Genomic DNA, 12,664 nt, shown 5'->3' with positions numbered 1-12,664 from the left:
GTGCCAGAGATGTCACCTGATGATTGGCTTTTTTATTCAAGAGGATTGTCCCTCTTCCCCCTCCCCTGATTCTTTCCCTTCACTTCTTTAAGAAACCAAATGAGCTAAATGTCTCAATTGGCTTCAGAGGAGGGAAAAAAAAAATCACCATTCTACACTTTAATAATTCTTTTCTCCTTGGGCCACTAGTCACTGAGGGATCTGGGTTTTAAATACAAGCTCCTGATCCCACTGTCGAAATGAGGGGCTCAATTGGTGGACCACCTCTGAGCTACCACCAAAGAAAACTCCTTGCATCTGCAGGAAGACAAAAGGTCATGGATGGCCAAGATCTGCTCATCTTAATCATGTTATGGCAAATGATTGCCCTTGAAACGGGAGGTGGTATTTCCAAACAAAGGAGAGCCAACCAATTTATGGAACTGGCCACCAAATGAGCCATAGGCAAAGGACTCAACCACCTGGTATCATGTTCTGATGCTGGCTTCTATAGACCACAGGAGGAGGCAATTACCACAATGACATACAGATGCATTTGCTGTGTTTAATTGAGTTCATAAAGCACTTGATGGCCTTCATTAAGCAGATAATCTGTGGCAAGAAATAAGATGGTTCAGATTCTCTTTACATAAATGACCTTAAGATGGTCAAACTTCTTTAAGTTCTAATTCAGAAAAGACATCAGATTTAATAGCAGGATTAATGAACCCCATTATCTGGGGCGGCAGCAGCTTTTGTTCTTTGCTCATATACCAATGGCAAGTTTTTTTACCAAGACACTATGTTCTCAAGGGTTTGTTTGTTTTCAGAAGAACATTTTTCCTGAGTTCTCTTCCAAGAGAACTAATATTTGTAGAATACTGATTATTTGCCAGATATTAATGTTAGGTACTTTACACAAAGAGATATATATCTTTCTTTCCCTTGGCCAACTTTGTCAGCTCTTCCTTTTCCTTTTTAAATAACTCTGTTTTCAGAAGCAGAGGAAAAGACGAGAGCCCAAATTTTTGATAATCATGGGTATATGCATGAAACAGTAGAAGAAAGACCAAACTTGATGACAGAAATGCCACGGTTATTTTAACACTTTTCCCTGTTCAATCGCTGTGGTCTTCCCAAGACATTTAACGTTCTGAATCTCTGTGTACCTCACTGGGTCAAGATTAAGCAAAGCATGTCCAGGAGCTTAGAAAGAGGTGAGGTGCTATTCAAGTATAAAGTGGAAGGACTTCTATTCCAGTCAGGAGATCAGTAGAAACATGAACACTGGTAACGCTCATTGAGATCAGATTGAAGAGTCACTAAATGAAAGGTATGGCTGTGTACATCCTGTGGCAAATAATGATCACCAATATTTTAAAATTCTTTTCTGCTCCTGATTCCGTCAGATTTTCTTTAGACCCAAGCAGATGAAAGCCAACTCAGCAACAATTAATATTCTAGATCACTCTATTTCTTTCACTTTACTTCTCACATTACTTATGCATACTGTATGATAGATAGCAACGAATTTTGCATCCTTTCAAAATTGTATAGGAAATATATTAGTCACTTAAGGAGGAGAATTTAAGTTTGTTGTACAATATACATAACCATTCTCCTCCTTAAGCCCCCAAAATATTTTCTGTAAAATTTTGAAACGATGCAGTATATCTAGTAAACTTTAAAAAAGGCTTGGGGTCAAACTTGCTTGATTTTCCACCAGGTTAAAATAATTTTTTGTGAGTATGTCTAATCTACTAAACCAAATGATGAAAAAAAATGTACAAGACAGCAGTTTCATCTCTATTTTCAATAGCTATTTCCCTGGGCTATGTTGTTGATGAAGCAATTTGCACGGGTGTTACTATCCTCAGCCACAAAACATTTAGTGTCAAATATTTGTTGGGAGCTTCTCGGTACTGATCTACAAATCACTGCAAATGCATGAAGACCTGAAAGATGGGAGGGAGGGATTTACAGGTAAAGAGAATGAGGAAGAACAGTTCAGGCAAAGGAAGAAGCACATGACCTTGAGTGGCAGAAATCATGGCTGGAGCACAGAGTGACATGTGGACAAGGTAGGCAGAGGTTAGATGATGCAGGACCTTATAAATTCATCCTACTGGTCAAGGTCCTAGGAGGAAACAAAACTCACTCAGATGGTTTCATACAGAGATTTTAATAAAAGGGATACTTACAGGTGTGTAGGCAGTATTCCGGGAATGAACAAAGAGTCAGGCTCCCAGAGAACAGCAATAACAGGAAACGGCCACCATCTGAAGAGTAAGGGGAGTGGACAGAGCTAATGGAGACCTCTCAGAGCAGGAGCCATGGAAGCAAGGATACCCACAACTTCCAGCAGAGAGTTAGGCAGAAATAGCGAGGCAGCAGGAAAGACATACCTCCAAACCCTCTCCCCTCGTGCCCTGCCAATGCCTCCCATCCTATGTCTTTCTTGGGACATAGAGCAGAACACAGAAGGACAGAGAAACTGGGGGAGGAAGAGATGGCCAATAGAGGATAGCCAGCGTATTGGACTTTTAAAATTTCATCCTAAGGAAAATGGGAATCCTTTGAAAGATTTTAATCGGGGGAGTGAAGTGGTGAAATTGGGCCATTTAGGTCTGTTCTGTTAATAGATTTTGTGAAAAGACCACAGCATTTCAATTTACATTTTCTTACTGCTAGTCACTGAATTAAAAAAAAAAAAAAAAAAAGGAAGAAAACAGCATGAGATATTTCAGTTTTGGTGCAAGTTTTAAAACGAATAGAAAAAAGAGTATGAAGACTACAGGCAAATTTGGATACTCCAGTAATAACCACAAGCGACACTATGAATATCTGTGGGTGATTTGTGGGGCTTAGTAAGAGAATGGCAATGATCTTGGTCAATGATCATGTTGAAGATGAGAGATCTAGCTTATGTTCTCTTTTTGAGGAGTTAGTTTTGCAAGTTTTCATCAAAGGATTTGCTAGAGCTCAGATGTTTCCTGTTTTTGTAAACTTGCAGTGAGAGTTACAAAAGCTGTTCTTTTTTGAGGGCTTATTTTTTGTTTGGTGGTGTTTCTAACATTTGTTGAAAAAAATAGAAGGGGGACCCTTTAACACCATTTAGGTTTTATAGAGACAGGTTGGTTTCCCCCCTTGGTTCGTTTTTGTGCCCCATTTGCCTAAAGTTGGGATCTAGAGGCATTTTGAAGGAATTCTAGAGCTTTTATTAAAATAAAAAGACACAAAAAAGAATATATATGTTGCATATTCTATAAATGAAGGGACCCTGAAGACTCCAGGAAGCTTTCTGAATCAGTGATTCTGAAACCTTGCTATATGTCATATATCTCTAGGGAGATTTTTGATATTGTAAATTCCCAAGGTGCCCTGAACAACCAACTGAAATGAGATCTCTAAGACCCAGGGCTCCACATTTTTAAAAAACATCCTCTCTGTGATTCTGATGTGCACAACCATCTTTGGATCTTTGGCAATCACCATAATTGTAATTTAAGCCCCAAACCACATTTATTTTAGAATTCCAGATAATGAAAATGCTGGTGATATTAGCCTGATAATTCTCAGATCCTTTTGCTAACAACATTCTATTACTCTTGGTACTCAAGTTCAAATTTGAATGCACATAGATGGATTCAAACTTCAAAAATTCCCCAAATTGGATGGACCCCAATGACTTACTTCCACACTGTACACTGCCAGTGTGCACTTTCAATAATGGGCTTTTAAAAATAGCCATAGAATGCCTGATTTTAAATATGTTGAAATGTTGTAGGTTTTTTTTATTATGAATATGTTTTAAGTGGCTTCTGAATTTCGCAGACTACCTAGGCTAGGTCGGGGATGTATACATTGAGGAAGTTCAAGAAATAAAACAATTATTATTTACATACCGTAGAAGATTCTTGGCCTAGTGCTTTAGTTCAGATGCAATAAAATGTCAGTCACTGTCAATAAACAGTATCCAGAAATCAACCCAAATCCTGCTTTTTAACACAGTTATTGTTTTCAGACTTCTTTCCTGCCATCAAATGTTCATGTGTGTCCTGTGTTTTGGGAAGAGGTTTTGTGTTAAGACTTGTTTGACTCATTCTTTTTTTTTTAAATTTTTTATTAAGATTTTATTTATTTATTTGACAGAGAGAGACACAGCGAGAGAGGGAACACAAGCAGGGGGAGTGAGAGAGGGAGAAGCAGGCTTCCCATGGAGCAGGGAGCCTGATGCGGGGCTCGATCTCAGGACCCTGGGATCATGACCTGAGCCGAAGGCAGATGCTTAACGACTGAGCCACCCAGGCGCCCCAAGACTTGTTTGACTCATTCTGAAGCATTCCTCTGCTTTGTATTCTAGCTCGGGCTTTATTACACTGTGGGCTCTCTGTTTTTGGCTAACCAAGGACCAAAGATTCAAAACTCAATGTGGAACACAAATGAGTCTCTGGAGATTGCCTGCACCCATCCCCTCACTACGATAGCAACCCAAAAAGTAGACACGAATCACCACCATGTGTTTCTGTGTAAACTAGTTCTGAGGTTTTTGCTCTATAATAAATATTTTTTCATAATATTTTTACAATATATATAATTACCGTATTTTTTATTCATAATTTTTGCTCTGCAAAATTACGATTTTCATTGCAAAGCTGTTAAAGCAGAGTGGATTCAGCTCAATCACTTTCATCCTAGCCCCAAGTCCTTTGAAGTAAAACAAAACTGCTTAAAATATCTTATGTTATAATGAAACCAAAAAAAGGTCACCTTTAGTGAATATAAAATTTTGATGAACTTCTGAAGAATAGAAAGCCAATAGGAATGAAAGAGGAACTGAAGACTACATAATATTGTAATGAAAATATACAAGTACAGATGGCAAATGGTGTTGAGATCAGAGTGGCTTTGGGGAACACTCACATCAAAAGATACAGGTAACAATAATGGAGCTTTAGATAATTATCAACTCAAACTATTACTTTGTACAATTATCTTGAGAGGACAAAGTAATTGAGTTTGCTGCCAAAAGGTATCAGTTAATAAAGCACTAAAAGCAGAGAATTTCAGTTAGCTGAGGCACAGAGAAAATGGAGGAGGTACCTTCAAAACTAAAAAACAGGCTACCAGCATATCATATTTTGCAGTATTTGTATCTCCAAAGACTAGCTTCTATAGTCAAAACATGTTTCCACAAGCAGGCAAACAGGGAACATTCCTGAAGAATATAAGCATATAAACTAAGAATCTGCAAATATCTGAGGAAAAGCAAAGCTACCAAAGAAAGAACCCCAATTCAATAAGTAGAAAACTAACATATGGAAAAAATATTTAAGGGAGCGAACAGACTAAGTCTGTAATGAGAGTGTGTGGATACGTTTATGGTTTCTATAAAAATAGAAGAGTATTTTATGAAAAAAACTGAAGAACATGGAAATAAAAAGCAATTCAAAAGGGGAGATAAATAGCAAAATGAACTAGGCTTAAGAGTAAATTAGTGAGTTAGACAACCATGCCAAAGAACTTCACAGAATATGGTGTTCAAGGAAAAAATGGAAACTATGGAAAATAAAGAGTTGCAGAGAATAGGTCAATTAGACCTGAAATCCATTTAATAGGAGAATCAGGAAAAAGAAAACTAGAATATTTAATCAATGAAATAATAGAATTTTTTTACAAGCAGAAGACTCAAAGGTATCCACTTAGAGAAGGAGTACAAATCCAGAGCTAAACATAACAAATTGTGATCCCACAGCCAAAACTAAAAAATAATACCCTCAAGATAGATATTCCAATGAGAAAGAATAGCTTCCCTACAAAAGAAAAAGAATCATATTAGCATCAGACTTGTCCTTGACAACAATGCATATGAAAAAATAAAACAAAAATGGCAAATTTCTAAGAAAAAAATTCCATCTTAAATATTTTTGATTTTTACCTATTTTGAAAGCTATAACTTCAACATCCTTCAAGATATTAATAATAAGTGCTGATGAATCATTATTATGAAATATTACTATATGCCTTGATAAAGGGACAACAGTAAGCACTTGGGGCAGCTTCTCTCAAGATGATTGTCAATTCCCAAAGCAGTGGCTGTAAGATTGTGAAGTTGAGCAGAGCTTTTAATAGACTCACAGGGCTGAGACCCCAAACTACAACTCAGGGCCTGTCAAATAAGAAGGTCCTTGTAAATACCCATACTTTTGGGTGTCATAGAAAGTAATATTGAACCAGAAATAGGCTTTCCCTAACAGGAAATAAAGTTCAGGTTCAAATAACCTTAAACCTTTTGGAGTTGAGCTAACTTGAGATTATTAATGTCCCTAGAATAACAATGAGTCAGAAGCAAAATGAAGCTTCATTGGAGGGAAACAACAACAACAACAACAACATTATCCTGAGCTTCCAATTATTTCTACAACTTTTAATATACAATTTTTGGCATTCTGAGGAAAGGAAAGAAAGAAAACAACTAGGCATATCAGAAGAAAAGAAGTAACTAAGAGAAAAAAATAAAACAGATCCACAGGGCAATCAAATAATGAAGTTATCAAACATGTACCCCAAAATAGCCATGATCCATATGCTCAAAAAAAAAAAAAAGCAAGACACAAACTACCAAATTCTACTTAATAAGCAATAAACAACCTGAATGATTATATTATCTCAACCTTAAAAGGGCCATATATGAGTTAGCATCATACTCAATGATAAAAAGCTGAAAGTTTTTCCCCTAAGATCAGAAACAAGATGAGGATATCCACTCTCACCACTTTTATTCAACATAGTACTGGAAATCCTAGCCCCAGCAATCGGTCAATAAAAAGGAATAAAAGCCATCCAAATCAAAAGATAGAAGTAAAATAGTTTCTGTTTGCAGATGACATATTTTATGTGGAAAACTCTGAAGACCCTACCAAACACAAACAAAAATAAAAACAAAAAACAATGGTTAGGATCGATAAACAAATTCAGTAAGGTTGCAGGATGCAAAATCAGTATAAAAAATCAGTTGTGTTTCTGTACACGAACAACTAACTATCAGAATGCCATTTACAATAATATAAAAAACAACAAAATGCTTAGGAATAAGCATAATCCTTACCAAGGAGATCAATAACCTGTACACTGAAAACTGTAAGACATTGGTGAAAGAAGTTGAAGAAGCACAAACAATTAGAAAGATATCCCATGTTCATGAATAGAAAGAATTAATCCTGTTAAAATGTTCATACCAGCCAAAGCAATCTACAGATTCAATACAATCCCTATCAAAATTCCAATGGCATTTTTCACAGAAATATAAAAAAAAAATCCTGAAATTTGTATGGAACTGAAAAGACTCCAAATAGCCAAAGCAACCTTGAAAAAGAAGAACGAAGCTGGACATGTCACACTTCAGGATCTGAAATTATACTATAGAGCTATAGTAATCAAAACAATATGGTACTGGCATAAAAACAAACACAGAAGTCAATGGAACAGAATAGAAAACCCAGAAATAAAACCACAATTATACAATCAATTAATCTTTGACAAACAGGAAAGAATATCCAATGAGGAAAACACAGTCTCTTCAAAAAATGATGCTGGTCAACTACATGCAAAAGAATGAAACTGGACTACTTTTTTACACCATACACAAAAATAAATTCAAAATGGATTAAAGACCTAAAGGTGATACCTGAAACCATAAAAATCCTAGAAGAAAGCACAGGCAGTAATTTCTCTGACATTGGCCTGGCGGTAGCTACATTTTTCTAGCTATGTCTCCTGAGGCAAGGAAAGTAAAAGCAAAATAAACTATTGGGATTACATCAAAATAAAAAGCTTCTGCACAGGGAAAGAAATCATTAACAAAACTAAAAGACAGCCTATGGAATGAGAGAAGATATTTGCAAAAGACATATCTGATAAAGGGTTAGTATCCAATAAATATAAAGAACTTATACAAATCAACACTCCAAAAACAAATAATTCAGTTAAAAGTGGGCAGAACACATGAACAAACATTTCTCCAAAAAAGACATGTAGGTGGCCAATAAACACATGAAAAGATACTCAACATCACTCATCATCAGGGAAATGCAAATCAAAAGTACAATGAGATATCACCTCACACCTGTCAGGATGGCTAAAATAAAAAACACAAGAAACAGTAAGTGTTGACAAGGATGTGGAAAAAGGGGAACCCTCTGTTGGGGGAATGCAAACTGGTGCAGCCACTGTGGAAAACAGTATGGAGGTTCCTCAAAAATTTAAAAATAGAACTACCTTAAGATTCAGTAATTGCACTGCTGGGTATTTACCCAAAAAGTATAAAAACACTAATTTAAAAGGATACATGCTCTTCTATGTTTATAGCGGCATTATCCACAATAGACAAGATATGGAATTAGCCCAAGTGTTCACTGATTAACAAATGAATAAAGAAAGTGTAATATATATAGTATAATATATGTATTGTATATATACATAATAAAATACTATTCAGCCATAAAAAAAGAATGAAATCTTGCTATTTGCAATAACATGGATGGAGCTAGAGAGTATAATGCTAAATGAAATAAGTCAAGGAAAGACAAATACCATATGATTTCACGCACATGTGGAATTTAAGAAACAAAATGAGCAAAGGAAAAAAAGAGAGACAAACCAAGAAACATACACTTAACTATAGCAAACAAACTGCTGGTTACCTGAAGGGAGGTGGGGGGGGGGCGTTGAGTGAAACAGGTGATGGGGATTAAGGACTGCATCTGTTGTGATGAGCACCGAGTAATGTATAGAAGTATGGAATCACTATATTGTACACCTGAAACTAATACAGCACTGTATGTTAACTATACGGAATTAAAATAAAAGAAAAAGAAAAAAATTCTTAAAAATAAAAATGTTGTGAATAAGTAGGTAATAACATGTAAAATCTCCATGATGTAAGTGTGAAAAGCAAGTTACACAATAATTCAAATATTGTGACAATTATGCAAAACAAAATACATATGCACATACACATCTATCCTTGAATTTATTTATTTATCTATTTTTTAAGTAATCTCTACACCCAATGTGGGGCTCAAACTCACAACGCCAAGATCAAGAGTCGTATGCTCTACCAACTGAGCCAGTCAGCATCCCCTGTACTTGAATTTATTTAAAGACTAGAAATACTGGGGAGGGGGGTGGGAGGATGGGTTAGCCTGGTGGTGGGTATTGAGGAGGGCACATTCTGCATGGAGCACTGGGTGTTATGCACAAACAATGAATCATGGAACACTTCATCTAAAACTAATGATGTAATGTATGGGGATTAACATAAGAATAAAAAAAAATAAAAAATTAAAAAAAAAAAGACTAGAAATACTGACATCAAAATTGAAATTGCCATGGTGTCTGAAAAGGGTAAAAGAAAGGAGAGGCTATTATTTAGTTTACTCTGTTATTATGTCTCTGTGTCTCCTTTACATCTCTATATTCTTCTACAATATGTCTCTTTCAAAATGAGAATACATTCATATAATTTTGGGACAATTTATATCCTTAAAAGTATGCAGAGGGCGATTTTAAATCTGCATATTATTAATTAAAATATTGGACTCTGGTGGCCTAACTAATTAGAAGACATTTTTCATTTAATTCTAAATGTTTACATCATTTTATAATATGGAAACGACACCAAAAATGATAATGAAATCATTATCATTTAAAGAATGGCTTTAAATTTTAATGCCAAGTTAGTAAAAAGAAAATAAAAGTTGTTAGTACAATAAGGGGCACCTAGGTGGCTCAGTTGGTTAAGCGTCTGCCTTAGGCTCAGGTCATGATCTCAGGGTCCTGGGATCGAGCCCTGCATCGGGCTCCCTGCTCATCAGGGAACCTGCTTCTCCCTCTCTCTCTGGCACTCCCCCTGCTTGTGCTCTTAGTCTCTCTCTCTCTCAAATAAAATCTTTTAAAAAATTGTTAATAAAATAAAAATTGTATATCATAATCATTCTGCATAAAAGTATGTATCATTGTGGATAAAACTGGGAAGAAAACAGAATGAAAAGAGATTTGGTATCAGGCAAATAAGACTATTGCTTCTTGTTTCCCCAAATTGCCTTTACTCTGGTTTACTTGTCTTACAATGAAAGATTCCATGGAAACAAAACGTGCAACATATTTTTATGAGAGAAAAATAATTAGTGTCCTCCATTTTTATACCATTCTTACTTCTGAAAGTTGAGTATGAGATTCAGGAAATTAAGTTACAGGGAGAACTTCACACAGATGGTTATTAGTGAAGAATAAGAATTAGGTCACAGGTCTAATTAGCTCATGGACTAGAACAATTCAATGTTTATCTTACCTTCTAGTCATGCCAAGCAGGTGTTATCTTGGTATACTGTTTCGTACTACCTCATAATATAATAGATTTTCTTTATTTAATCAAGCCTAGAAGCTACTACAAATGTTCCTAATTTTTCTTACATTTTTTAGTCTCAACAGAATATGCATTCTCACTATAGAACTCTGTATTTGCAGTTCATTCTTCATGTTGCTCCTTTTACCCCCCTTCCCTATATCACGGGAAATGTTTGCATCTTTCCTGGTAAATTTCCTGTGTATTGTCACATTTTGTTGATTTTCCATCTGTTCAGCTTTTTACCTGTTGTTAGGACAGAGTGGTAACTTCCAGCTCCTTACATAAGCAACTGTTGTTTGCTTTTTAATTTTCGTAAATATAGAGGTATCATATGTATCTTTGATCTAGCTGTAAAGAATATAGTGACCCACAGAAGAGAAATAACTTTTTGTTGAGAGTATCAGGCTTTGGAAACATCGACATCAATTTCAAGAGGAAATGTCCTTGTTTGTAATGAAGATAATTTTCTAAGCCAGTGACATGAGTGACATGAGTTATAAATGTGCAGGTGGTAGGAATTCCAAATGAGGGGTATTTGTTCTTTGTCTACAGATGGAACGTAGTTAGGATGATGGTTATATTGTCCATGTATTATGCTTTAGCATACACAGTGTAATGTACTAATGTACAAATTAATTTTAATCTGAAACCTAGGACCTGTTAACACTTGAAGAACTCTGTCTAGAATTTTCATCCCAATGGTTAGGTAGCATTTCAAGGACTCCAGTCAATAATCCATACTTAGAGACTGCTATATAAGAATTTCAAATATTAAAGAAATCTATACTAGCAGTTTCTTTTCTTAGTATAAGAGATCACTTTTCACTGGAAAATGAGAGTTCGAAATATATGATTGTTAGAGGACTATTCAGCCTCTAAAACTATTGAATTAGAGAGATATAGGAATGTCGCACGCTCTTGTTCTATTTGGACCTTTCTAGAGAATACTGTGACTGACCAAGCTAGATATTGGCTGGACTGAATCCCAGAATTGTGGTTTCTACCTCCAAGTGAATCCTTCACAGCAGTTGCATGTGAGAGTGCTTTATGACTGGGAAGGAGATTTCCCCACACTTAACTAGAGTAGTCTGTGACTGCTCCTCCATGGGTTATTGTAGGTGGGTCTAAGATTTGTCTTTAATGTAAAATACCATCTGGTGAAGAGACCTTATAGCTTCTACATACTTCTGACCTCTTCTGATATTCACCAAAATACCTGAAAACTGCTAACGGGTCAAATTGGCTTAGGTCACTTCCTATCACCCTCTATCTGGAGAAGAATACAAAGATATTCCAGAATCCCTATTTTGAGGACTTTAGGATCTCATCACTATTTTACTTTGTTTTATTTTTAGCTTGGCATAATATTAAAACTAGCCTCACTTGTAGGCAAAGGAAGTAACTACTGACTTGGTGGGTCAGTGGTTACGGAAAATGTCCCATGACATAGAAAGTTTTTCCTGAATGAGTAGGTTGATTCCTAAAATTCCACCATCAGAACATCACAGCACTTAATGTGTCATATTCTGTCTTTATTATTGCTGTTTTTTTTAGCAGAAAATCATATTACCAAGAAATAGATTCCTTTGGCATTTATCAAGATTGTTTGTTAGAAAATTCTTTATTATCTGTAGAATATACTGTCTGCTTATAAGCGAGTTGTGATCCACAGATGTGTATATATGAGGGTGTGTATATGTGTTGGCTCTCACAGCATTTGAAAAGTATCTGAGTTGTCAATACTAAAATTTGGGAAATTTCACATAAAAATTCAGGTTTTTACTCCTACCCTAAAATCACTAATTATTATGGTTTCATGTGTTTTATTTACTTAAACTGCCTCCCCTCACACTCTGCATTTGAGCCCACTGGTTCTTGAAAATAGGATGCATCTAAAGCCACAATCCTGGCCTTAATTTTTCCCCAAAGAGGACATAACCACAGAGAATAAAACTAAAGGACTTGGCAATGTGGAACTGAACAGGGCACAAACATGTTCTACAGCAGAGGTTAAACATGTAGTTTCGATTTCTATCCTGCCTGTTTCTTTTCTAATGCCATCCTCAGTCTGAATGCTTCTAAACAAGTTTCTTTCAGCCTGGAAATAAGGGGCTCCTTATCTGCGTTAATTTTCTCTTTTCCTTTTCTTAATTCAAATGAAATCAGCCGAGTTTGATGGACTCTGTCACCAGAAAATAGCTCTGGTGCCTTTTCCCCCTTTCTATTGTGGAATACAAACACAAAATGAAATAGTTCATTTGTACCAGCAGAACCATC

The sequence above is a fragment of the Neomonachus schauinslandi genome, chromosome 13 (genome assembly GCF_002201575.2).
Source record: "Neomonachus schauinslandi chromosome 13, ASM220157v2, whole genome shotgun sequence".
Classification (NCBI taxonomy): Eukaryota; Metazoa; Chordata; class Mammalia; order Carnivora; family Phocidae; genus Neomonachus; species Neomonachus schauinslandi.
The sequence above is the reverse complement of the archived record's forward strand: the minus strand, read 5'-3'. Positions refer to the sequence as shown.